General features: G+C 34.0%; 1 long non-coding RNA gene across 1 annotated transcript in view; it reads left to right on the forward strand.

Annotated features, from left to right (window-relative positions):
• Window positions 1-1,600: 1,600 nt before the first annotated feature.
• The window catches only part of LOC126759580 (uncharacterized), a 497,180-nt gene continuing 473,025 nt past the window's right edge, over window positions 1,601-25,755 (forward strand). Inside the window, exons 1-2 of the long non-coding RNA XR_007667019.1 lie at window positions 1,601-1,797; window positions 15,176-15,253. This is a non-coding gene — a long non-coding RNA (uncharacterized LOC126759580). The remainder of the gene's footprint in view (window positions 1,798-15,175; window positions 15,254-25,755) is intronic.

Below are 25,755 nucleotides of genomic sequence, written 5' to 3' on the forward strand. Positions count from 1 at the left end.
GATAGAAATATGTATACATACTTACATACTATACAAAATTAAGACGATGAAGATTTATTGTTACAAATAGTTTGTTTAATATGTTTATTGAAGATTTTGTTTAATCACAAGTATTGGATATAAAACAATATTGAATAGTACATACATATGTGCATAACCACTTGTACATAGCTTAGAAAGGGTGTCGAAGGATGAGGTATAACCTCCTCATTATGTAGTTTTGTATAAGTTTTGCCTGCAATGATACAGAAATTGGTGTGCGTACATTCTATTATCAGAAAATCAAAATTTCGAAGCTAAACAGAAAAACACACATTTCCTTTGAATTTACATCTGATATAATTAAAATATTAATAATAAATATAATAATGAATAATTATTTTTGTAATAATAAATTAATATTTATAATATACGTTCATGGAAAAATAAGAGCATAAAATAAGATATAGTTGTGTTTTTTTACGAAAAGTTGTAAAATTAGTTGTAAATGCTTAAAGAAGATATTTGAAATGGATTGGAAGAAAATAATTTGCTTAAAAACATGAATGCTTTCCTGAAATAGTTCATATAAAAATTACTTATTTAAAAACATATAATTTAATAATTTAAAATAATTATTTATATATTCATTCAATATTCTAGATTGAAAAATTATTTTTTCCATTTAAAATTCTAAAATAATTAAATTAATATACATTTAAAACTTACTAACTTTAATTAAATTATCTTTATTATGTACATTTTTATTTAATTTAAATATAATTTAATTTTTTTCAATTAAAATTTTTTATTATAATAATTTGAAATTGTAATTGAAACCGTTTTATTATACATTTTATTAATTTTTTTTTAGTTTTATTTTGTTTAAAATCGATCATTTTTAAAAGCACATAATTTTGTTCCAATATTTAGTTTTTTGGGTAATGTTTTTTTTATATTGATTGTATGTATATTGCTAATATAGAAATTTATTTGAGTAAATTAAGTTTTTACCACTTTATTTAATTTAGTTATTTAATATTATCATTCATGCTTTCTTGAAATAATTCATATAAAAATTATTTATATAAAAACAAATAATTTTATAGTTCAAAATTATTAAAGTTTTCTACATTTACAATTAACTAACTTTAATTAAATTATCTTTATTAGTTACATTTTTATTTTATTTACATTTTATTTATTTTTTTGAATTTCATTTCACAGCTCATACTTTTATTCCAATAATGACTTTTTCGGTAATGTTTTTTTTTATATTGATTGTATATTTCTAATATAAAAATTTAATTGATTAAATTTATTTTGGACTAATTTAGTTTATATTAGCTTAATTTCCATTAATATTTTCACCAATAAATAATAATAATTATGAGTTTTAAATTTTCAAATATAAACTCACATCTAACTATTATTTTGAAATTTGGAGAATACCTGCCCTGGCTTCTAGAATTATATCTACATGAATAAAAGTATTTCTAAACTCATTATTCATATTTTCAAGGTATTTTTTTTGCCAAAATTAGCTATGCATTGCTAAAACTACTCATTATAATATTGCATGATGACTATATGAATTTCTACTTTGCCACCCACAGTGCAATTATGTTCCAAAAATATTTGCTTTTAATATACTTGAAGAAACAGCAAAGATGAGGGAAGCGTGTAAGACGTAATCCAAAAATTAGCTATGCTGCTCAACACGCTGCAACAAATGAATAGAAAAATGCTAAGTGCTCATAGAAAACCACAAAGTACTTAAGCTGTAATGAAAGAAATCTCTTGAGTACCTGGAAATAGGTGAGTAGGATTATGCATTATTATATTTCTATTTTTCGTTTTTTTTTTTTTTTGAAGAGCCAAGATTTTGAGAATTCTAATGTTTCTAAGGCACAGCGGTGCGATATTATTTGAATAAGAAAATGAAGTAACCGAAAGAAATTTGCATAAAAAATGCATTCGTTGCAAACAGCAGGAATATACTATGTACATATGGCTAACTTGTTGGATGAGTGAGTGACTGTCGAAATTTTTTTATGTTAGTGTAATTGCATAAGTTGCGCATGCGCAACATTTGAGAGAGGTAGAATAGACACGTGTGAAGAATTTTCTAAAGAATCTTTATAGCTATGTATGTGTGTTTTTAATTTTTATATTTAAGGTATATTCATGAATATTATTTAAAAATATATATAGTATACTAGGGTGTGCCAAAAAAATATTGTTTTTTCCTTAGATGCTGTGAAAATATAGTCCGATTGTTCAAAAAAAGGACACATTTTGATTTCCTAATATTATTAACAACAGGTGGTTCATTTGTATAAAAAGAGGGAATATTTGCTTATTTGGCTAAAAAGTTTATTCTATTGATCAAATTATTGCTTAGTAAAAATTAAAACAATTTTTTTGGAGATTATCTTATAGTCTTAGAAAATAATCTGTGTCAAATTTTGTGCAGATACATAAAAATTTATTCCATGAAATTAGTTAGATCGATCAGTTTGTATGGCAGCCATTTGTTATAGTGATCTGATATTAGCGATTCCCACGAACTAGCAGCTTTTTGGGCAGAAACGAACGTGTGCAAAAATTCAGATCGATATTTCAAAAACTAAGCGACTATATTTGGAACTAACATATTTTATTTGGCCCACCCTAATGCATATATTTTTAGTGCCACGTTGTCAAGTGCTTATTGTCATTTCGTTAAGCGCGCAAATGCATTAAGTGGAATTGCAAAATCATGTAGCTATTGTGTAAATACAACAACAACAACAACAAAATAAAGCGATTGCCAACGAATTTGCAACAGTTGTGCTCTAATGAAGACCTCAACATCACCCAACGCAGAAATGACATTTACAGCACACACACATGTACACATATACGCTGCAAACTGATCGGATTTGGTCAGTAAAAGTATTATAGAGCATGTGCAACTAATGAATTTTATTTTATAACAAAAACAACAACAGTAAATTGCAATCCTGCTGCAATCAGTATTATATATGTGTGTATATACTCGTATTTGTAAGGATATGCATTCATTGTGCTATCAGCACACATTTGCGCTTTCAAACTTATTCCTGTCATGCTTCTGAATGCATTCTGTTGGCGGCACTTAAACATAATTAAAATTATGTTTCTGATATTTGTTCATGCAGCTCAGAAATTGCGTGAAATCCACTGATAATTAAAATGTTTAATCGCTATCATTTATCTCATCAGCAAGGAAAGCTCCAACTGCTCACATAAATGCAACACTTTCAGCACACAAATACTGATATTTGTGCAATAAATGCGTGTGCATATGTATGTATGTGTTTTGCCCGCATTTTAATCGCTTTATCGCTTAACTGTTGATAAAGTCATGCGCTTTATCTAACTAAGGCGACGTTGATCACAAGCAGTTACTTGCAACGCGCCGCTCTGATTGCCAGCAATGATGCAACACCAGCCAATCAGCCAATATGTATCGATAAGAAGCCAGCAAAGCCACCACTGCAACACCATCAACTGATTGGCTTTAATGTATCAGATGCGCATCGCTGTGACATGATTTAAATTATTCCTATCGCTGATTGGCGATAATGCAATTTATGTGGCGTGTTTAACGCTGACAACCGCGAGTGCATAACATTTCCTTATTGGCGTTTGTAGAAGATATGAGTAACATTTTTTCTCATTTTTGTTGCTTTTTTCATGGTAATTTGGTAGAATTGCTTACAAGAATTATAAATTTAATATTTTGTGTTAATATAATTTGACTATAACACTAATTTTAACTGACTGTTATAGGGATGGTTTATAGTAGTGCGATCTGAACAATTTGTTAAAAAGTTATAGTATTGCCTTGGATAATATTTTTTGTAAAATTTCGTGCATATATCTTAAAAAACTAAAAAAAATCCATACAATGATGTGATTTCAATTGATCAGTTTTTATGGTATATGCTATAGTGGTGCGATATCGGCGCTTCAGACAAATGTGTAGCTTCTTGGCGATAAAAAGGAGTGTGCAAAATTTTAGATTCATATCTCATAAACTAAGGGACTGGTTCGAGTACACACAGATGGACATGGATAATCGACCCAGCTGATCATGTACATACATACTACATATATGGTATACTTTATAGGATACCTGACGCTTCCTTTAGTGTGTTACAAGCAGGGTGCCAAACTTAATATTTGCTCTTCAGGTTGCAAAAATTTACCATTTTATCAAAATTGAACCGGACTGCCAAAACAAAAATAATTAAAGTTTCACGTATTTTAACACAGATCTTTATTATCACCTTCCAAATAGGCTCTTGAGCTAATAAATCTTGCCAAAGTTAAACCTGATTCTTCATATACTTTTTATAAACCTCGGCTTTGATTACTTTCATCAGCCTTCAGCGAATTTGTATTATTTTCTTGGTTTCTGCTGAGTTTTGGAGCGCCATTCGCGTTACCCAGATGCATTATTAAGCACCTCTTTTGTGACCTCTGCGGTGGTTGAAAAGAGAGACATAGGAGCGCTAGACCGCAGGTGGTCTCACTTAGGCCATCATTAAGCCCATTGTGCTTCCGGGTGGTAACCAAATTAAACCTTATCCTGCAACTTAACGGATTTCATAAAAAAACTGATTTTTTCCAAGCCAGCTTCCCAATATTTCTTAAGTTGGAGCGTTAAGAGCCGTGGTAGATATCCCGTTTTTGCTGCATTCCACTTTTACTTTCTCTGAAGATGGGATCTTAAGAGTAGGTGCTCTCTGATGATCCCTAAAATATTATTAAGTTCGCTTTTGTCTGTTTAGTCTGTACAACATCAACCAAAAGTAATTTTGTGGTATGCCCTGTGTCTTGCTTCAACACTTGAGGTGTTCCATTAAGGTCTATTGTTTCAAACAACCCTTGAAGGTGGTGAGTAGTCTAGAGCAGCTTAGTAGAGTTGTGCCCCCAGCTTCACCGAGTGGACTAACTCGTCTGTACTTTCGTTTCCTTTTATTCTTATATGATGATACTCGTATTAATCGAGTTACCGCTATCGAAATTTTGGGTATGTAGTTTTATTTATGGATAAAGTTTACAAAATAAAAACATAAAGTGGTAACAAATTTCAAATATATGTAATAAGGAGGTTAAATCAAAAATAGTCTTAGTAGTAAATATTTATATGTGCATATTTGATTTTTATTTTTTTAATATTTTTAATGATTATGTATGAATGATATTAATAGCCAATATTATTACCAGTATTCAGTATTACGGAATTAAGTCGGGATGGCATCTAATCCACCAAGGATTTAAGGTGGGCTGGATCAATATTGGCCCATTCTTGGTCTATTGCCTTTTTGAGGTCCTTGCTGTCTCAAACTGTATACCGTTCTTGAACACTTTTTCAGAGACGATACCCCAGAGGATCTCAATCGGATTTAGGCCCGAACTTAAGGCGGACCAGTCCAATACAGGCATTTTTCGCCCCGTAAAGATGGATTTGGTGACCAAACTGTGTGTATTGAAGCATTGTCCTACTGAAAAGTCCTGTCATCGCCTTATAAATTGTCACCAAATTCTATTAAGTCACTCTACAGGAAACTACATTTGAGTATTCCTTAGGGTAGAGATCTAGCACTTACATATATGGCTGTCCCCTATGGCAGAACGCAGCCCATACCTTCCAACTGCCACCGCCAAACCCTCGCTTACAACAGGGACGCCGAGTGGCCATATCTCTCCAATGTCTTTTACAATTATCAGGGCTATCTAGATTGAACTTTTTGATTACTAAAAATTAGGTTATGCTATCCTTAGCATGAAAAACGTACTTATTTGCAAACTCCATGCGTTCAAGTGTCGCTGTGAAGGCTTGGGTTTAGGCACCATGGAGGTATGTTTCAGTAATGGATTTTTATGGATTCTTTGCACTATTCGACTGTCAGTTATTTGGAGACCCATACGACCTTAAATTTTTTCCCTACTCATTAAATCAACCACAGCAAGTCCTTATGCGGTTTGAAAATCAATGTTGGCTTTTCACTTCGTCGAATTGTACTATATTAACTTAGGTTTTTAGGTAATTAGAGATGCAGTTCCGGTGTCGGTTTACTTTTTTGCGATATTGGTGATATTCGCACCGCTATCAAGAATGCATTCCTTTTATGATACCTTGTACATGGTCTGTCAAACTGATTTCATGAGGCATTTTAACTAACCAATGTCGAAATATTTAAATTAATTTCACTATTTTGAACAATTACATACTTATAATAAATATCTCAAACTAATTTTTGCAACTTAACTTCCGAAAACGCTATTATCAGCAGTTGCGATCATTTCGCACTGATGTGCACATATAATTACCTACCAGTACCGAAAGCTCACGAAATTTTGAAAGCAACAGTTTTCGAATAAAGGAGAAAGCAAAATTTTGGTCATTCCACAACAACAAGATATCACCAAATCATTGCTCAATTTCAGAAACAGGATAGTTTTTCATATATGGCGAAAAAACAGGAAACCTACTTATGCACATACATATAATTATTTGTATGAGGTAGATTTCGCCGTTGAGACAGTTGATCACAGATTTTATAAAAAGGCCAATATTTTGCATGTTTATGCATAGTTGTTTATTGCTAGAAACAACTTTTGTTTTTTTAAAAAAAAAATAAATATGAAATAAGATTTTAATTTTGAACTGCTCAAATGGGTGAAGGATATGGTGACTATGCTCAAACAGCCTAACCGCTGCAAGTCCAACAATGTCCGTCATATTACAAAATCATGTGCGAACGTTGTTTTTTTTGCCAAAACGTTATTTTGTCAAATGAAATTTTTTGTGAATGTATTGTAAAACTTACGAATTGCATTGATTTTAAGAAAAACACCCTTTTTGTGACCTCTTCAGAGGATGCAAAGAGATAGTATTCCGCTCAAGCAAATCTTCCGCCAAGTCAAAAAGTAGTCCAAAAATTGGTACCTGAGTCGCATAACGAGATTACGCGCAAAACCGACCGCTGTTCATTAGGCTCAGCACCCAAATTTATTTCACCTGCATCCACTTGGTTTTTGTGCGACCGATCCAAAACATTTGTATGCCATATTTTCCAACTTTAGGGAATGTCTTGGTGAAAACTTCAATGGTTTCTAGTTGAAAGTAACTGCTCATCAACTCTCAGTTCTCTACCTGGTCTCGTCAAATTCGCCAAGAATAATGTGCCTACAAGGCGAATAGGCACCAACTTGTCGTATCGTAAGCTTTCAGCACGAGTCTGGGAATCGTCAAAGCGTAAAAAAATATTTTGTTTTTGGAACCGTTGGACGCATATTTGCCTGTATTACCCTTTTAGTTTTCGTCCAAGTTCCTTCAATAAAAGACACTGGAAAACGCGGTTTTTGATCCAAAACTTTTCGTGCAAATTGACAATGATTGTCTACGCATTTCCAATGCTAACCTAATTAAAAATGTATAATAATCACCAAATCTCGTTCAAAAACACGCTTCTTCATACAAAATATATGAAGAAATATTATGGGCACAGAATGCCCCAAGTCACGTATAGCCTACTCACCATATAAAACGCTTACATTCTTATTAAAGGAGCTACATATGTATATACCAAAAATTTTGTCAGTTTATAACCAAAATTATAGTCTTCCACTCTACTTTCAATAGATCAAATTCCAAATCCTAGAAATTCAATATCAATAATGAGACCACGGTTCCAAGACTAAATATGTATTCACCAGATTTTGAACTCTATAGCATTTCTTTGTTAGTGTAATTTTTATCCTGTAGTACTAAGCGTTCAGGTCCGTTGCATCAGTACCAGTTTTTCCTCAATTTATAACCTCAAAAACACACAAAGTTAATATTTATTAGTTTCTTTCGAGGGTCAAAATTTAAAAAATATCCTTTGATATCCTTATAAACTCTCTTTCTCTCTCTAAGAAGAAATTGCTTCTGCAATTAAACTCTCCCAAAATTATAAAGGGTTATTTTACTGAGGCCACCACAAAGTATAACTACCTGCCTTCCCCAGACTGCTTCCTCTTAATAATTAAGGTCAGACGATATTTCGGACTATACGTGCAGATAGAAATATGATCCGTTTGAACTCGTTTTGTCAGCTAGCAAACCTAAAACGTTTTTTTCTCTTAATCCGTATGTAATCCAGTGCTTAGTGTCAGCTTTTGCTGTACTAATTATATTGATTTGTCGCTACTTTTTGAAGACATCTCTATTTGCACGGTGCGGAAACGAAATGAGCAGCGAACTACCTTTTTTAATTTTCGACCTTTTTGGATTGGTTTTTGTTTTCAATTTTTTTCTTTTCTTTTTAAAACTGCCCATTAGTACAGAAAAGTGTGCATAATTAAGGCATAAGCCGATGGTTGCCGACGCACAATGGACAATGCGCTGCGCATGCGCACGAGCTGTAAACGCTTTGTGTGGCGATTTACGTACCGAGTAGTGGACACGAATATATTTAGATAGGTATATATGTATGTAAATTCATACATACACTTATATATATGAGGTGTATATATAAATATTCTTAAAAAAAGATTGGAAATCTTTATACCTTGAAACGGGTATATAAGGGTTTGTCTACCCTGAACAGAGCGCATTAAATTTTCCACGAAGTTTATAAGACCCAGAAGGAAGCATTGAAGGGCCTATAATATATGTATATGAATTAATAGACAGGATGACTAGCTAAGTCGATTAAGACATGTCTGTCTGTCTCTCTGTTGTTTTGTATGTATATACAAGAACTAGTCCTTAGGTTCTGAGCTATATATCTATTATTTTACATATGTCCTTTTCTCCTCAAGAAACTGCTGATTTGTTAAAACCGCTGATATCAGACTACTAATCAATGATCAGTAGATTGATCAGAATGAAGTTCTTGTAAGGACAACTTTTTTATTTTAAAAGATATCTTCATAAAATTTACCACGGATTATTTTTTGAGTCAAACGTACAATCTCAGAATAAATCGTTTAGATCAAACCAATATAGCATATAGCCAACATACAAACTGATCGATCAAACTGAAGTTCTAGTAGGGAAATCTTTTTAATTTTAAAATATATCTTTACGAAATTTGGCACAGATAATAAACATAGACATTGCTACAATCTCCGAAGAAATTATTGGGATCGGACAACTATAGCATATAGCTGCCATGCAAACTGGCCGATCAAACTGAAATCTTAGTATAGGCAACTTTTTAATTTGACAAGATGTCTTCTTGAAATTTGGCACAAAATATTGCCTAAAACAATGATGCAATATCCGAAGAAATTTTTCAGATCGCACCACTATAGCATATAGCTACCATATAAACTGACCGATCAAAATCAAGGGAAAGTCCTTTTTTTGGCTATTCTGATATAAAAAATGTACCTGTGAAGGGTATTATAGCTATGTTGCAGTCGAAGTTAACGTTTTCTCTTGTTCTCTATATTTTTTATTACAGAAATTTTGAAAAGTAAAATCATTATTAGCGCGAAGAATCTCCAATTTCATCTACTTATCTCTTAGCTACTGGTTTCACTTGTCAATTTTATTGACCCTCATTTTTCTGGGAGTTGGCAGTCAGTTTCAGTGATAATATCTGTACAAAGAGACTTTAAAAATTCTGCAAAAAAAGAAATGAATAAATAAAGGCGAATTGTTTTGAAAGAGTTTAAGTATCTACTTCCGCTTCGTGTAGTTTTTCACAGCGATTTTTGAAGAGCAATAAATTTCGAAAAATTGCTTGAATGAATTTCGAGAATTGTATTGAAACCGCAAAATGTCAAAACTAACTTGAAAATCCTTTAACATTTTCTGCTTCCAGCTCTTCACTGTTACTTCCCCTCAACCGCCAAAACATTTATTTTCTTAATGTGTGTCTTAAGCCGCTTAAATGAACCCTTTGTTTGTATTTGTTTTCCCACGAAGAAATACAAAAATCTTCTGTGAGTTTTTGGTGAATTTGGCGCGTGCATTTGCAATAAATTCGACTTTATGTCAAGCCAAGTGTCATTCATTGGTGGCATCCTTTAGAAAAGTGTCTGTCGTGCACTTCCTTACTTCCTCCACTCTGTTTGTTGATTTATCTTAGTGGTTTTTGCTATTGTTGTTTTTCCAACGCTGCTATCCAGTGTGTCGTGTGTTTGTTTTTTGTGGGTTGTACCGCACTAAATGGCTTAAAGTTGTTAGAGTTGAGTTGTGGCACGCATGTCTTGACGCTAGATAAATATATGTAAACAATTCCAAATAAATACAAATACAATGGAGTTTAGAAAAATATTTTTTTAGTATTTACATGCATTTTGTGCACTACTAATATTTTTTTTTTGTTTTTGTAAGACTTATATTTTTCCCCATAAAATACATAAACATTTCCCTGAAGCCTTTCAACACCCTCTCAAGTGCCTCGTATCACTTACCAACTGTAACCGCCTCCAAAACCAATGACCAACCAACAGATGTTGCAAGGTCTGCTACGCCACTTTGTACCGAAGGCGCAACTAATGTGCTCGCGCAAAAATTAGCCAACTGTCACATTTCACGCCATTGCCCGTAAACAATAATCCAATTTGCTGGAATTGATTTATTTTTTTCACATTTTATGCACAAAAATTCGGCAGCCAATTTGAGTTAAACCAATTGTCGCTAACTCTTCGCTGATTTGCCTCTTTGATTGCCGCGCAGACGCAAACGCAGCGGTATGCGAAAGCGCAACTCGAGCATGCCGCCTCAATTCCTTCCTAATTTGCCTGCTCACTTTATGATCGTTGCGGCGAATGCCGCTGCAGTAGTCGGATTTATTTGTGGTTGGCAGGCAAATTGGCAGATTGGCCTAACAGTCAACGCCAATTGACCATTATTTATATGCAGCCATACATTCATACATACATATGTATATGTATATATTATATATAGCATTATTTCCTTTATCAGGCTTGCGCATATTTTGCATTTACTTTGTTAATCTTGAATTTGAAAAGTGGCTTTATTATTATTGTGTCAAATTGGCTGTGCACTGGAAAAAATATATGTGCAATCTTATTCTAAAACTTACCTATGCAAACGAGGTTAGATCTCTGAAAGTACAAACCTTGGCCGGATAAAACCCGGGTCAATGCTAGTAACGTAGAACCGGCTGTTATAGGAATTGAGCTCGAGTTGCTGCGACAATCGATAGTGCCTCTTGTGTAGCTACGTTTTGGATACTGTAGCAGGTTAAACTTCTTTTTATCTAAAATCGACCCTAACATATCAAACATATGTCCAGCGTGCAACGAGTCTCCGCACGACACTAACCATCTCTTTGCATGCCTTACTAACCCAACACATCTGACAACCTCTCCCTGTGGTCCGACCCCGGCGAAACATTTAACATTGAACATCATTAGACTACTTTTTGTGAGGTTATTTTGTCTTTATCTGTAAATCAGACTCTCTTTAGGCTTTAGAAGTCAATATTGAACGTGCTATTTGTGACATAAAGCTTGATTTAGTGGATAAGGTACTCCACAATCGGGTTCACCAAATTCGTTCTTGCAATAGAAATCGTGGAGGCCATTTGAATTTTCTTAACAATTAGTAAGTGATTTTTTTATAAAGAGAAAACATATTAGTTTTATTGTAAAAACCTGTACATATAAGATCCAATATAAAAAATACTTAACTATTGCAAAAGTTGAAGATTTTAGTTAGCTTAGTTAGAATAAGTCAACTTACCATAATTTAAATGTACACCATTTAGTTCGATAATTTGTTGCCATTTTGAAGATTCAAACCGAGGATAGTTGATTTTCAAAAGCTTCTAAAGGCGAAAATTTCGCCAGCAAGATCAGTCGGCATATGCAGACACAGGTAGTAGCCAATTGGACTAAGGTCCGGACTTTAAGTTGTACTACTATATGCCTAAAATCTTCCAGGAGCTTTTGGAGAGTCACTATCGTTATATGTGGCCTGGCATTGCCGTTTGCGTCGACTCACTTCACTTCGTGAATCACTTCTCATCATCAGCAATAACCACTTCAGAAATGGATCGATTTTATTGTGGTTCAGCAGCGATTCCCAGATGGCATTTCGATCCGTACCGTTATTTTTTTGCGTTAACTCGTTTGGCATACATACATATATGTATATGAAGCTTCTTTTTGCATCCCGCTTTATTTAAATGATTCCACACAGTTCTTCCTCAATGTTTAGCTCCTAGGCGAACGAAACAGTGCTAACATGATGGTCGGCCCAGATTTTATTGATATTTTCGACAATTGACTTTCCAGAGCATCGTGTCTTTGACGAAATTATCAGAATGGAAAGTCCTGGACCATAAAAACTATTCGCATTTTTAAGCGCTTGCATTTTCGTCTCTAAAATATACCGTATTGGAAAAATAAGGAATTTGTTTATATATACATATATTTTTTTATTAAAATTCCTTTATCTAAAATTAAGAATTATTAAAAAATGTGAAAAGCCCGATTTTATGGCTCATCAAAAAATCGAACTTGTGGTTTCCTGAATGTGAGTTATGAGATCTTATTATTGATTCAATTTTCCAAATTTGTTTCAAGCTAGCGGCCATTATTTTTCCAAGAACTCTGCTGCTGGTCATTTTGAACTGATCAGTCGAAAGCTGAAATGGAATCAGTTATGTAACGTTACAGAGAGGGAATAATTTCGTGCAACTTATGGCGGTCTGCTGGAACTATTAAACACTTTGCCGTTAGGTACTGATGTGGTGAAGCAAAATCTTTAGTCTCGAGTGCTAACCATTTCGATAATGATGGTTTTGAAACTGTCCTGAGTCATATTATACTGAACTTCGTAATCAACTGGAAATATCAAGTACATGTGTAAATTTGACAGCCTGTTGAGAACTAAACCTCATAAAATATTATTTAGTATGTTTTTTTATTTAAACCTTTTTCAAAGTAAAAAATTGGAATTATCATTCATCCTACCATATCTGGTAATAAAAAACTTTACTTCGTTAAAAAAAAATTAAAAATTTATCGTGTTCACTTGGTGCCATTCATAGCCAAGTGACTTGCTCTTCCTTTACCGCGAATGTTTCCAAACTCATTCCACAACATTTCTCGATTCCGTAGTAATGCGAATGAACAAGCCAGTGATAAATTTGCGATTTTTTTCTTTTTGGAGAATTAAGGTGATGAGCATGTGCTTCCAATTTGTTGATTTTTCAAAATTTTCTGACCATTTTCTTTGACATGTAGTGTTCAAAACGTATTTAGATTTGTTATGAAAGGAATTCTGAGGGTTATAATAGATTTGAGTGGCATTTACATTTTACTTATAATATTATTATATTCCCAAAATTCTATAAACTAATTTCGAACTTGACTTTCATTTATTTTTATTTTTTTTTTAGTATCGACTATGATTTTAAAATGTTTCAGAGACCTCGCTCTAATTTGCAAATAGTATCTATTACAAAATTTAAGGTAGGACGAATCGGGAAAAATATTTATTTTTCATTGATAACTATTATATATTTTTAAGCCATTTTTGACAGGGTTTGAAGAATACAAGAATTGGCTGATTGGAGAGAACCAATGATCATAAATATTTAATAAGTATAAACATCAAAAATAGACTCAAAAGATAATATACCGAAATTAAAGTATTCTCAAGTTTTATAGTTTTGTTGTTTTATCATTTATATGAATGAATCAGTTGTTATTAATAATTAGATAATATCTCAACTGTATCGATTTCTTCTAATCTCACGTTACTTTCTAAAGTATTCCATCTAGTTGAATGTTGTCATCGCTTCGGTTTTCAAACCGCGTAATTTTTAAGTGACTACCATTCTCAACTTAATTTCTCGCAGTGTAATTAAGCAAAAAATAATATTTTAATCCCGCAGTAATCAATTCAAGCATTCTGACTGTCTGCATATTTTGCTTAGCTGGCATATTTTTATCGATGTGCGACACTTAATTATATTATTACAGACCGCAGGCGGCTCAAACGTGCTGGAACTCAAATGAATTTCTAAGCTAACTACCAAAGAGGAAAGAGTGAAGATCAGTACATGCCGCCTGCATGGGAAGAAAACGGGAGCACCAAAAACTGTCGCGATCAAGATAAGGCTGCTGTTTCTAACGCCTTCGCGCCGATAAAAGGTGAGCGACGGCACTTTGATGGCACCGACGCGATCGAAATCGAACGATGATTGAACAATTTACGGAATGGAGACGGTCTACAGCTAGAAAGTGTGGGATATGTAAAGCAGGCTGCACTAAATAGTTAGATGCTCCAATTAAGGGAATAATCCCGCACATTCTTAAAAAAAAAAAGAAAACAAAAAAAACAAAAATGGAAAAAATATTTATACTTATTTGGGAACACCGAATTGCGGGTGGTCCTGCTCTGCATAAGGATGCACATTAATTTTAATCGTGCTTTGTTTTTTCACGTGGCTGTTGCTTTTGTTGGAAAACAAGGATATGGAGTTAGAGAGCCTTTATATTCAAAAATGTATAGTTGTGTGTGTGTGTGCTGAAAAATTGTAGAGCAAAACGAAAAATTGTGTCTTATAGACAAACGGCTAGCTAACTAATCCAGCGCATGCGCGGCGAGCACACGTAGCAGTAGTTGTATAAATGTATATTTTAGGTTAAGTACATATGTATGCAGGCGCTGCTTCGTGATTTTTCCACTGCGGATTAAAGTGTAGTTGTGGCATTTTCCCTTTTTTAACAAAATTCATATAAATTATTTTTTTTACTAAGAGCAATTCACATTGAATTCAGGAAATTTTATTGCTAACTATAACGAATGTGATTTTCTTAAACGAAATACAAAAGGAAAATAGTCTGATCTGCATTTGGTAGAGTATTTAGCGCGAGGAATATGTAGGCGAAAGGATTACCATTGTATGACCAATTCAGGACCCACCACGGAGCTCGTTAGTTCCCAGCAATTGTGTTGGCCGCTCAATTGAGTGGAAAGGTTAATTTAAATTTGAGCTAAATTCCCATTGTCTCCTTTGTTGGGAGCTGTAAAAACATGTCAGTTAGTTTTTGTGTGCAAATCAGTCACGCCTTAAATTTTTCAATTAAGTTATCAGAAATTTTTGTTTGCACAAATTTCACGCATTTCAAAAAGAAACAAAGCGTATTTATTTAACATTTTTTTTTATATTTTTTTCAGGTGTTTTGAAATGAAATTTAGTGTAAGAATTGATGAGAATTTTGATGAGCTGCTTGATGAGAAGTGTGTTTTTATAAGGTAAGTCTCTCTTTTGTGTTTTATTGTTTTTATATATAGCATATATATTTGTAAATATGTACATATATAGCCTTTATAAGTTCAACAAATTCCAAAATGATTATGAAATTAGCAAAACTAATTTTTTTAAGGCTTAAAATCGAAAAGTATTATAAACTCTTAACATAAATATTTTTTAACACTGTGATACAAAATTGAAGCTCTATAATCATTGTATTAGAAAAAATTCGAAAAATGCAATATTATGGAATGATCTTTGAAATATAAGTACATATGTATAACGTCTGCAATGAAATCTTCTTAAAACATGTCGATTCTTATAAAAAATGTGTATTTAATTTGGGCGAATTGAATTACAGTTTCTTCAAATGCTTTAATTCATTCTATAATATAAAACAACAAAGGAGTAAAAAATGTAATTAAATTTTTACCGCTTTAATATTTTGTATAGCCTCCTTTGGCCGCAATCACCGCCTCAATCCGCTGCGGAACGCTATTGACTCAATCTGTACATTCTTTTTTAGTGATGAAGTTCCATACTTTTACACATCTAGTAAATAATTCCGGTGTACTGGCATTATTATGTACTCTTTCTTTATGTACAAACCACAGGTTCTCGATAGTCTTAATATCGGGACTTTGAGGAGACCATTTTAAACTTTGAATTCGTTGGCTTCTAAGATACTCTTAGCTTCTTCTTAGCATTGTGCTTGGGGTCGTTGTCTCGCATTGGGACGATTTTGGCACTGTCCAGACCCAATTTATCCAGCGAAGAAAAATTCCTTTACCTTAATATGTTTATGTACATATTCGCGTCCATATTTCCATCGATTACAACTAAGTCCCGGTTCACCACTTTTGCAAAAGCCACCCCAAAAAAGGACTTTTGCGCACCCAAAACTGAGTGTGGGGATGACATTGCGGCTGGTAATAGTCTTTAATGACTTCTTCCAAACGAAATGTATTCCGTCTGTCCCGTGAAGGTTAATCTTGCTTTCGTCTGTTCGAAAAAAATTCGCCCAGTGTTCTGGAGTCCAGTTTTGGTGCGCAAATTTTTGACTGAGTTATTGATGACGTAAACAAAAGTTTTTTTTTTATTTTGCGCCTGGCTTGTTTTTTCAACTCGCGGTGAACAGTCATGCGAGAAACTTGTTTTCCGTAAGTCCTCTTCAGATCTTTTTGGTACTTAGTACCTCATTTTATTGCTCACGAGATCATCAGACGGTTGATAGTTCGTCTATCGTGGTTATTTAACACAGGATCGTCGACCAGATCGATATTTTTGGTACTGATATTGCTTGACAATTTGCAATATTTTCAACTGACCCAAACGAAATTTTATCTAAATTTGCAACTTGCCGATATGAGAGCCCTTCATTAAACCATTGAAGTACAGCTTTTTTAATAGAGTCAACAATTTCTTCATTTTTTCAAAAAAAAAAACAACCTTCACAAAGAACCAATTTTATAATTTTACTTACCGCTTATAAAATGAAAAATGCTTCTGAAATGTATTTAAAATACTCGAAGAAAATGTTTATTTGGTCTTAGCTATGCTCAAATGCCTGAATGCGTTTTATGTTGTATCACAATTGAGCAAATGTGCACGTGACGCAAACTAGACACCACCAGAAAAATATTGAAAAATTGTGTAGTTATATTTCCGCAAAAAATAAATCAACTAGTATATCTATTTGAATTTATATGTATATTATATTTTTTCCCTAATTAGTTGCGTAGTGCAAAAAAAAAATTTTAAATCTGAAATATTTGATTTTATTTGCTCAATTGTGTTACATCCTGTATATCCTTGAACGTACTCATAACCGAGGTTGAACATTCTATGCTTTCAGAAAAATATGTATAATAACATATGTATTCTGTTAACGTATGTTTTTTTTCTTTTAATTCGAAGAGTTTGAAATCTAAAATTTTTGAGAATTTTTTAATCGTTATAAGTAACCGCAAAAATGTAAAGTTCGATTTTATATGTTAATATCGAAAAAATAAGAAAACAATGTTTTTGAAAAAAAAAAATGCATCCAAGTGTAATTACTACAAACACTTACTATGATCGTTTTATCCAATTATTTATTTTATCCGTCCAACTATATTGAGGTCTGTCGAAAATTACATTCTAGTGGGTATATTTTGATAATACGATGAGGATATATTTTATTTTATAGTTTTTAAAATATCCTTATTTCTCAATAAATTTTCCTTTAAAATTTTTTTATTTGAAATAGTTATACGAACTGTTTTTTATAAGAATCATTATTATAAGAGAGGTTCTTACAATTGCCTCTTCTACTTTCTGCAGTAGCAAATACTTTGGTAACGGTTTCAGAGTAAATGCGGGGAATAGCTTTTCTAGAAGTTTTATCTGAATAAGACCAGAAGTGCTTTTAAATCCAAATGTGTCAGAGCTTCAAGAGCCGAAGCCTAGTTACAGTGTAGGCTTTCTGATCCTTAGATGAAGGATACAGGAAATAGTGTTTTGTGAAACAAGACGTTTTTCGCTATCAATACACTGCTTGGACCAGCCAAGTCCGACTTAGGAAATGAATTCCAAACACTTCAAGAAGTTTTGGTGGTTTAATTATCAGGTTATTTCCGTGGAGATAAAATGTCAAGTTACTTTGAAACATTTTGGATTTCTTTGGTCTCGTAGACGATGTCGGGAAGCACTTCGAAAGAAGGGGTCTAGCGGAAAAGAATATTTGTGCACCCTAAACAGGGTATATTAAATTTGCCTCGATGTTTGGTAACAACCAAAAGGAAACGTTAGAGACGCTGTAAATGAAATTACGAATTAGGTCAATTTAGCTATGTACGTCAGTGTTTATATATACAAACTAGTCTCTCAGTTTTTGAGATATATGCTGCCATACAAACTGATCCTCTGATCCCGATCTGTACTTCTAAGGAATCTTTTTTATTTGTGAAGGGTATTATAGCTTTATTATTATTGTACCAAATATGAATATTTGTGATGAGTGATCTAATTACTTTTCTTAATTTTTGACAAAATGGCGCCTAACACAAAAAAAGTTTTTTTTTTTTAAAGAATTGACAGAGTGACGTAGAGTTACATGGCTTTCCTCGGGTAAAAATCAGTATTTTTTCAACAAACTTTTTCTCATATAAAAAATTAAATATTATTTCTTATTGTTACAAACATACCCAATTAACAAAGAAAGTCTGAAATTTTTGGAAAAATATATTTTAAACTCGGCTCTTGGGACGTCATTTCCGGTGAGCCCTTTGGAAAAAAATGCGCCCGCGTTGGCAGGATAGCTCCTTACTTTCATCTAAATTGAAAAAAGTACGCGTTTTAGTTAAAAATTTAAATTAGAACTTGGTAAAGAGGTAAAAAAACTGAAAATTGGCTTAAGGGCAGACATTAAAAAAAAAAACAAATGAAAATTTCAGTGAAAATGTCACGAATTTTGTTTTTCAAATAGTTGTAATCGAAAAAAATATCCTTCGTCCAAGTTTTTAAAAGTTGTATCTCAAATACTTCTGTAAAGATTTATGAAGATTGGTTGATTTTCGAGAAAAACTCGTTCAATGACGGCGCATTTAGCCTAGCTATCCTTGAGCGCACATTTTCTCAAAGCTCTATTTTCGAAACTATTACTCGGATAAAAATGAAATTTAATAAGGCAATAAAAAAATAGATTTTTTGAAACCCGTAAGCACATGTAACCCCTTAGGGAATCGAAAAAATAACAAATTTATTTTTTCTATCGTTATCTGCCAATATTTCTAAGAAGCTCTTGTTAAAATTTTAAGTCGATAAGTCCAGCTGCTGCGGAGAAATTTCCTTACCAAGACGGGAAAACTCCTTTCAAGAAAATGTTTTGAAAGACGATCAAAGGTTAAAAAATTTTTATAAATGCGGAGAATATTTTCAAATATACCAACATTCGATTTATTGGAAAGAAAATCGACCATTTCGTAACTCACAATTGGATTACCGGCACTTAACGTTCATGGCATATGCCTTTTCAGGGTACCGCTTAATTATTTAAATACGCAATTTTTATGATTTTTTGTTTAAATAAAAATTTATTTCCGATTAATAAGTAAAATAAATAAAAAAGCGATAAAGTGAAACTAAAAGTGTATAGTTAAGTGTCAGTGTGGCAGTTGTGGCAGCAACAATTTAACGCGCAAAACCGTGCTGACGTGATGCAGACGCGTGCGTCTTTAACCTATTGAGATATGACAGCAAGCAAATTTTATGCATTCTCAGAGCAGCTGCCGCCTATCAGCGTTGAAGTGGCAGGATGGCATCACGCCTGTGGCAAACGCGCGCCAATAACAAATAGTTTTGCGACGCCAGCATGCGCGCAGGCGTAGCGCTTATGTAGAAATTCAAGACACGTACGCGGCGTATCGGCGCATGCGTGCCAACAATATGCTGGTACTTACATATGTATATAAATATATGTATATGTATGTATATAGAAAGAACGGTTGCTAGACGGTGACAAGCGAGCACTTGCATTTGCTGGGTACATGCATGTATGTATGTATAGATATATATGGGCATATGCACTTTTCCAATTCTAATAATCTTGCTAGCCATACTCTGGATGCGGTTGGCATTTACGAGTGCACACATATTTGTTTGTGTCATAAAATGAAAAATGGAAACATTTTTACTACACTCCAGCTTGCCACGCGCAAATCAACCGCAAAACGCTTGCGAATGCGCCAAATTTAGTTTTCATTTCCTCGGAAATTAAGTTGACAACTCCCTTAGGTGGAATTAAGGTGCCATTAGAAATGATTTGCTCGCACACCTGGCAAGTATTTTCTATGTGCTTGCTTTTGTTTTTGTATTTTTGTGCTGTGGAATATGGGTAAACAGCAACGTTGAACCGCAAACTGTGCCACACAGCTGTGGCCAGCGTGATCAGTGTCAATATCAGCGCACGGCATCAGCGTCAACCTCAAACTTCTCGCCTTCAACTTCACCTCTAACGACAGACATACATATGTATATACACATGTACATGTCGACATAAGTATCTGGCCAATTCGCTGCGGCACTTCATTTGTGCCTCACTGACCACACGCCGCATTTTAGCATGTTTTGGTTTAATGGACATGCCCACAGGCGCACCTATGCCACATACATATATGTATGTGTGTATTTGCGCTCATAAAATAGCAAAATCGAACTGTTTGCATACTGTGCGCCTGCGCAGCGCACGCCAAAGGGTGTCCACATGCCAACAATTGTCTATTTGTCCCGTGTGTCCCGCCATTCATTCAATTGCAAATTAATGCTAAATTCTATAGTAAATAAAAATCGAATTGCCTTTTCATTGCCAAAGTATAACTAGTCAATTGCAAGGTAATGAGTTCTTTTTGAAACTAAAATTTTCATTGTTGAAATTGCATTGTTTCGGTTCTTTATTTATATAGAAGAATGTAAACAATATCTACTTCCGCTACGGGAAGTCTCAGGTGGGCACTCAATTAAGGTGATTCTTTCAGTCAAAAACAAATATAGAATTTGTTAAAATGACTGAAGGAAAATGTAGACAAAGACGTCTTTGAATATAAATATGTTGGCTCTTAAATTATTTCTCCGTTGAAAAATAATATTTTTAAATCCTTACCCAAAATTATAAGAAAAATAATCGACGACTTTATTACAATAATGTCCTTACTTCTTATTTCCATATTTCCACAAACATAGTTAATTTCCATAAATGGAAAACATATTTAACACTAATTGCTCAGCTGTTCACGATTGCATTTTCGAGTAACTCGAACATTTACGACTGATAAAATAAACTAAACTCGTAAGAAGACCGCTAGAAAGACTTTGATTGGGTTAAATCCCACACACTCGTTGAACCTTTCTTACCCATACACACCTGTATAGTAAAGGTTGATCCTTTTCGCGGTTCCCTACTTTTTTAAAGAAACTACAAATTTAATGGGAAATGTTTATTATCGAAGCGGGATTGTCCGCATAAACTTTCTCCACACGAAAACGGTCGAACGGTATGATATCACACGATTTTTCTGGACAATCGCCCGGTCCAAAATGTGAAATTATCTGCTCAATTAAGTGTTCTCTCAATAAGTCCATTGATATAATAGTGGCTCTTTTTTTGTCATTCACAATGCGAAGAGAAGATATAGAGACGATGATAGATCTTCAAGGCATACGATTTCCGATCTTATTCATCACACTCATTATACTGAATATTTGGTTAATATTGTTATATTAATGTATTCTTTAATTTTTAACATTATATGATGCATCTGATGTGTGGTTCACAAATACTTTACAAAGGATTAAAGAAGTTAGGTTATACCTTCATATTTGGTGGACAATGTTACTACTCTTTTTCAGCTCATCTATAGTTGTTAAATGATTTCCAGGTATTCATTTATTTATTTATTTACAACAGTTTACACAGCAATAAATTACAGCATAAACTTTAAAATGACACTAGATGCAAGGCTTTCAGTCATCGTTTTAATACTAAGTTTTGTTGCTTAAGTTCGTAGTACTAGTAAATAATTATGATATTTTAACTATGATATCTTAAACTACGCTAAATTAGGTTAAGGATGTTATTATCTTTAAGGAAATTGTAAATAAACATAATGTTGTCATGACTGGGCGTAGATAGTGCCTCCATTGTGGAGTTGTTACCAGAGCACTCAGTCTGCCTTGTGTTCGGACATTGCGAAATTAGGTGCTTAACTGTATTTGGGCCATTGCATAGCAGGCAGCAAGATGGTTCGCTCCTTGTTAGAAGATGAGAGTGGCTAAATATAGTGAGGCCAAGCCATAGGCGTATATACGGCTTCAGAATGTTGCTTGCCGTGTTTGCAGGGTAAGTTGGAGTGATTCTCCTTGGGTTTATTCCAATGTAGTGATGGTTTTGCGATACCCAATCCGAGAATTCCACATTTTTTCTTCTTATCTTAATATGCCTGCACAAATCGCCCTTGCTTAAAGAGTCGAGCATTAGGGTAGGGGATCTGCAAACTTCTTTTGCGACAGTATCAGCTCGTTCGTTTCCTGAGATTCCCACATGGCCTGGGATCCACATAAGCTTGATTTTATTTCCAGCCGCAATGAGGGAGTTTCTGATTGATGAAATTATCTTGTGGGAATTTGCAGGTGATTGAATTGCCGCAATGCATGATTTACTGTCACTGCAAATCAAATATTTTCCTCTATTTTTTTTAGCATGCTCAACAGCAAGTTCAATAGCTAAGGCTTCGGCGGTGAATATTGTACACATCGGATCAAGGAGCCATTGGCATATTACNTNTCCATCTTTATCGACAACGGCCAACGAGGTGTGGTCTGATGTTTTAGATCCATCCGTAAAGATAAAACGCCAATTCGATGTACTATATTGATGGCGAATGTATGCAAACTTTGCTTGGTAGACTGCGTTGGGTGTACTTTGTTTAGGCAAGTTTAGTAAGGCATTCTCAAAAGATACTGAACTAATGGACCAAGGAGGAAATATCTCAGAGCTCTTTTTGCTTCCGTAAAAAGATGTGAAATTGTCCCTGACGTATTCAAGAGATCTGGATATTGTCGATGGTATTCTTAGTGGTTTTTTATGTGAATTTGTTCTCGTGAAGGTATTTGCTAATGTCATGTTTGTTCCGTCAAGTTTTTCGCAAAATGCGATATGTTGCATCGGCCACTAAGGCTCCGACGGATTGCTGCATCATAAGGCACAGAGACTTTACGCATTTGGGATGTTGCGCAGTGTCCGTAGATAGGTAAGGCGTAGTCGATTTTGGATAGCATTAGTGCTCTGACAACATTGATGAGAATGGCAGGGTGTATATAGCTATGTTTACAAGTGAGATACTTAATAATATTTAGTCTATGTACAAGAGAATTTCTTATATAGTTGCAGTGATCTTTAAAAAGATACTTAGAGTCTATGATTAATCCTAAAATCATCAACTTTTCTTTTAGCATAATGTTGCAGTTATCAACATTTAATGAAATGTTGCATGGTGCCTTTTTGCGACAAATATGAAGAAGATTTGTTTTTTCTAAAGAAATGTGGGCGCCTGAAATTGAGGACCAAGATGAAATATTGGAGAGAATGTCAATCAAGGTGTTTTGGACAGCAGCCGTGTCATTTTCCTTTGTATATATCAGTACGTCATCTGCGTACATTTGATGGTCAATGTTTTTATAATTAGAAAGAAGTTGACTTAGCTCATCAAAGGCGATAATAAAGAGTAAAGACGAAAGAGGTGAGCCCTGTGGCGTACCATTTGAGAGCTTGTGGGTTATTGAGTGGTGTCCGTTAATAGTTACTGAAAGTCTTCTATTTGTCAGGAAAGATTTTATAAGATATTCAAGGTTGATAAACATTTCAGATTTGAAATTAATCCGGTGGGATATACACATTGACATATGCGAGTACATGTATATTTTTCTGAACCTTACAACTTAATTTCTTCCGATTTTAACTTCTTACGACCGTGAAGGGCACAGTACGTTTAGACTTATCCAATTTGCACCGACTCCGAGGCAAGCTATATTACACGTTTTATCGACCTATAAGGTCTATTTACAAGATCTCTATATTCTATTTTTTGGTTTCATAAAGGACTGTATATACTGTGATTGAAAAGTGAATTTTGTCCAATTCATCTCCCTTAAAGTAATCCCCTCCCGCTGCAATACACTTAGGCCAACGTATTTTCCAGTCATCATAGCACTTGGAAAAATCCTCCGTCGTGATGGCCATCAGAGCCTTCTTCGATTCAGCTTTTATATCCTCAATTGAGTCACAACGGTGTCCTCAGAGTGGTCATGTGAATTTGCTGAATGGCCAGACGTTATACAAAGGTAAATCAGGCGAATGCGGTGGTTGTAGCATGATATTACTTAGTTGAAAATGTGGCGAAATGATTACGAATAATCAATACAGTTTGAGATGGTGCATTATCGCACTTCTTTGTTCAATAAATTCAGATATAGTAAAAATCGAAGAATTCACTTTTAGAGCTTCACAAAACGATGCGTATCTCAATTGAGCATAGATGTCACTAACAGTACCACCAACTTGCAGAAAAAAATTTACCGATTCGAAAAACACGCGAAATATAAATTAAAAATTCGTCTTTCAGTTTGATCACAGTAGTATATAAGTTAAGAGTATAAGCAATAGTGCCTTTTATGCTTAGAAATTATTTGCAAATGCTAGTTTTTTTAAAGGTATAACTTGGTTTTTAAATGTCAGTCTAAGGTCCAGTATCAGTCCCAAGTATCTAACAGCCTTTTCCCAGTTGATGTTTATAGAGTTAAGCGAAATATGGCTTGTTGGGAGGAAGATGCTTTAACGCTTCCTCGTGAAGAAAATTGCTTGAGTTTTGTCAGTATTAACCAGTATTTTCCATTTGTTAAAGAAAAAGACAAGGGTATTAAAGTCCTCTTGGAGTGAGTTTGTGATATTAGCTGCAATGAAACCTGAGCAGAGTATTGCGGTGTTGTCCGCGAAAAAAGAAGCTGTGCTCTTACTTAGCGCCGGGAAATCGGAAGTAAAAATGTTATAAAACAATGGAGGTAGGCACAATCCGCATTCATGTAAATTTTGCGAGACTGTGCTTCGACCAGGTGGACTGGGAATGTTGGTCAAAAAACTCTTTATAATTTTTTTATAAACTAGGGGAAATTTCAAAATTCATTATTTTAGTGTTATGATTTTTTTTAATTCTAAGCAATGGGTGCAAGGCATTATGCTCACGACGGAAGCCAAATCGTACTGGCGGGAATACTTCATTGTCTTCCATGAAAGTCGACAGTCTTTCGTTTACAATTTTTTCAAAGATTTTACTAACTGACGACAAAAAAGTTATTGAGTGATAGGACGCTGGGTATTCTGCAGGTTTGTTGTTATTTAGACCTTTTGTGTGACAAGACGTAAGTCTAAGTGTCATCCAACCTGAGACACAGGAAAAATGCTGCTTACGGTGTTCGAACCAACGGGAGAGGGGTGTCAGTTGAGTTGGTATCATAGAGCTTCCAAAGAGGAGGTTGAGGTCATGTAAGGACTAGTTGAATGCAGAATATATATTTTAGATTTCGTGGTAGATTATGGATCATTGTTTTTAACCATAAAAAATTCGATTAATATGTTTTGTTTCTTATATAAGAAAAAGATGTTGAAAAGGGCTGTTTTTTACCCGAGGAAACACATGTAACCCCTTAATTTCTTCTGATTATAACATTTCAAAGCCCTGAAGGTCGCAGGACATTTAGCGTTACCCAGGTTTCACTAACTCCGAGGCAACCTACTCTACAACTTATGGAGGTGCTTTGTTGACTTATATATGGTCTGAACTCCTGTACTCTTTATTCTATTTTCTGGTTTCATAAAGGACTGTATATAGTGGTCTAAGGGTGATCCCTATCTTGAGAAACCTTATATCTCAATACGAGATTTCCTTCGAATAATTTCAAATGTTTGTGTTGAAAA

Source organism: Bactrocera neohumeralis, chromosome 5 (assembly GCF_024586455.1).
Source record: "Bactrocera neohumeralis isolate Rockhampton chromosome 5, APGP_CSIRO_Bneo_wtdbg2-racon-allhic-juicebox.fasta_v2, whole genome shotgun sequence".
Taxonomy (NCBI): domain Eukaryota; kingdom Metazoa; phylum Arthropoda; class Insecta; order Diptera; family Tephritidae; genus Bactrocera; species Bactrocera neohumeralis.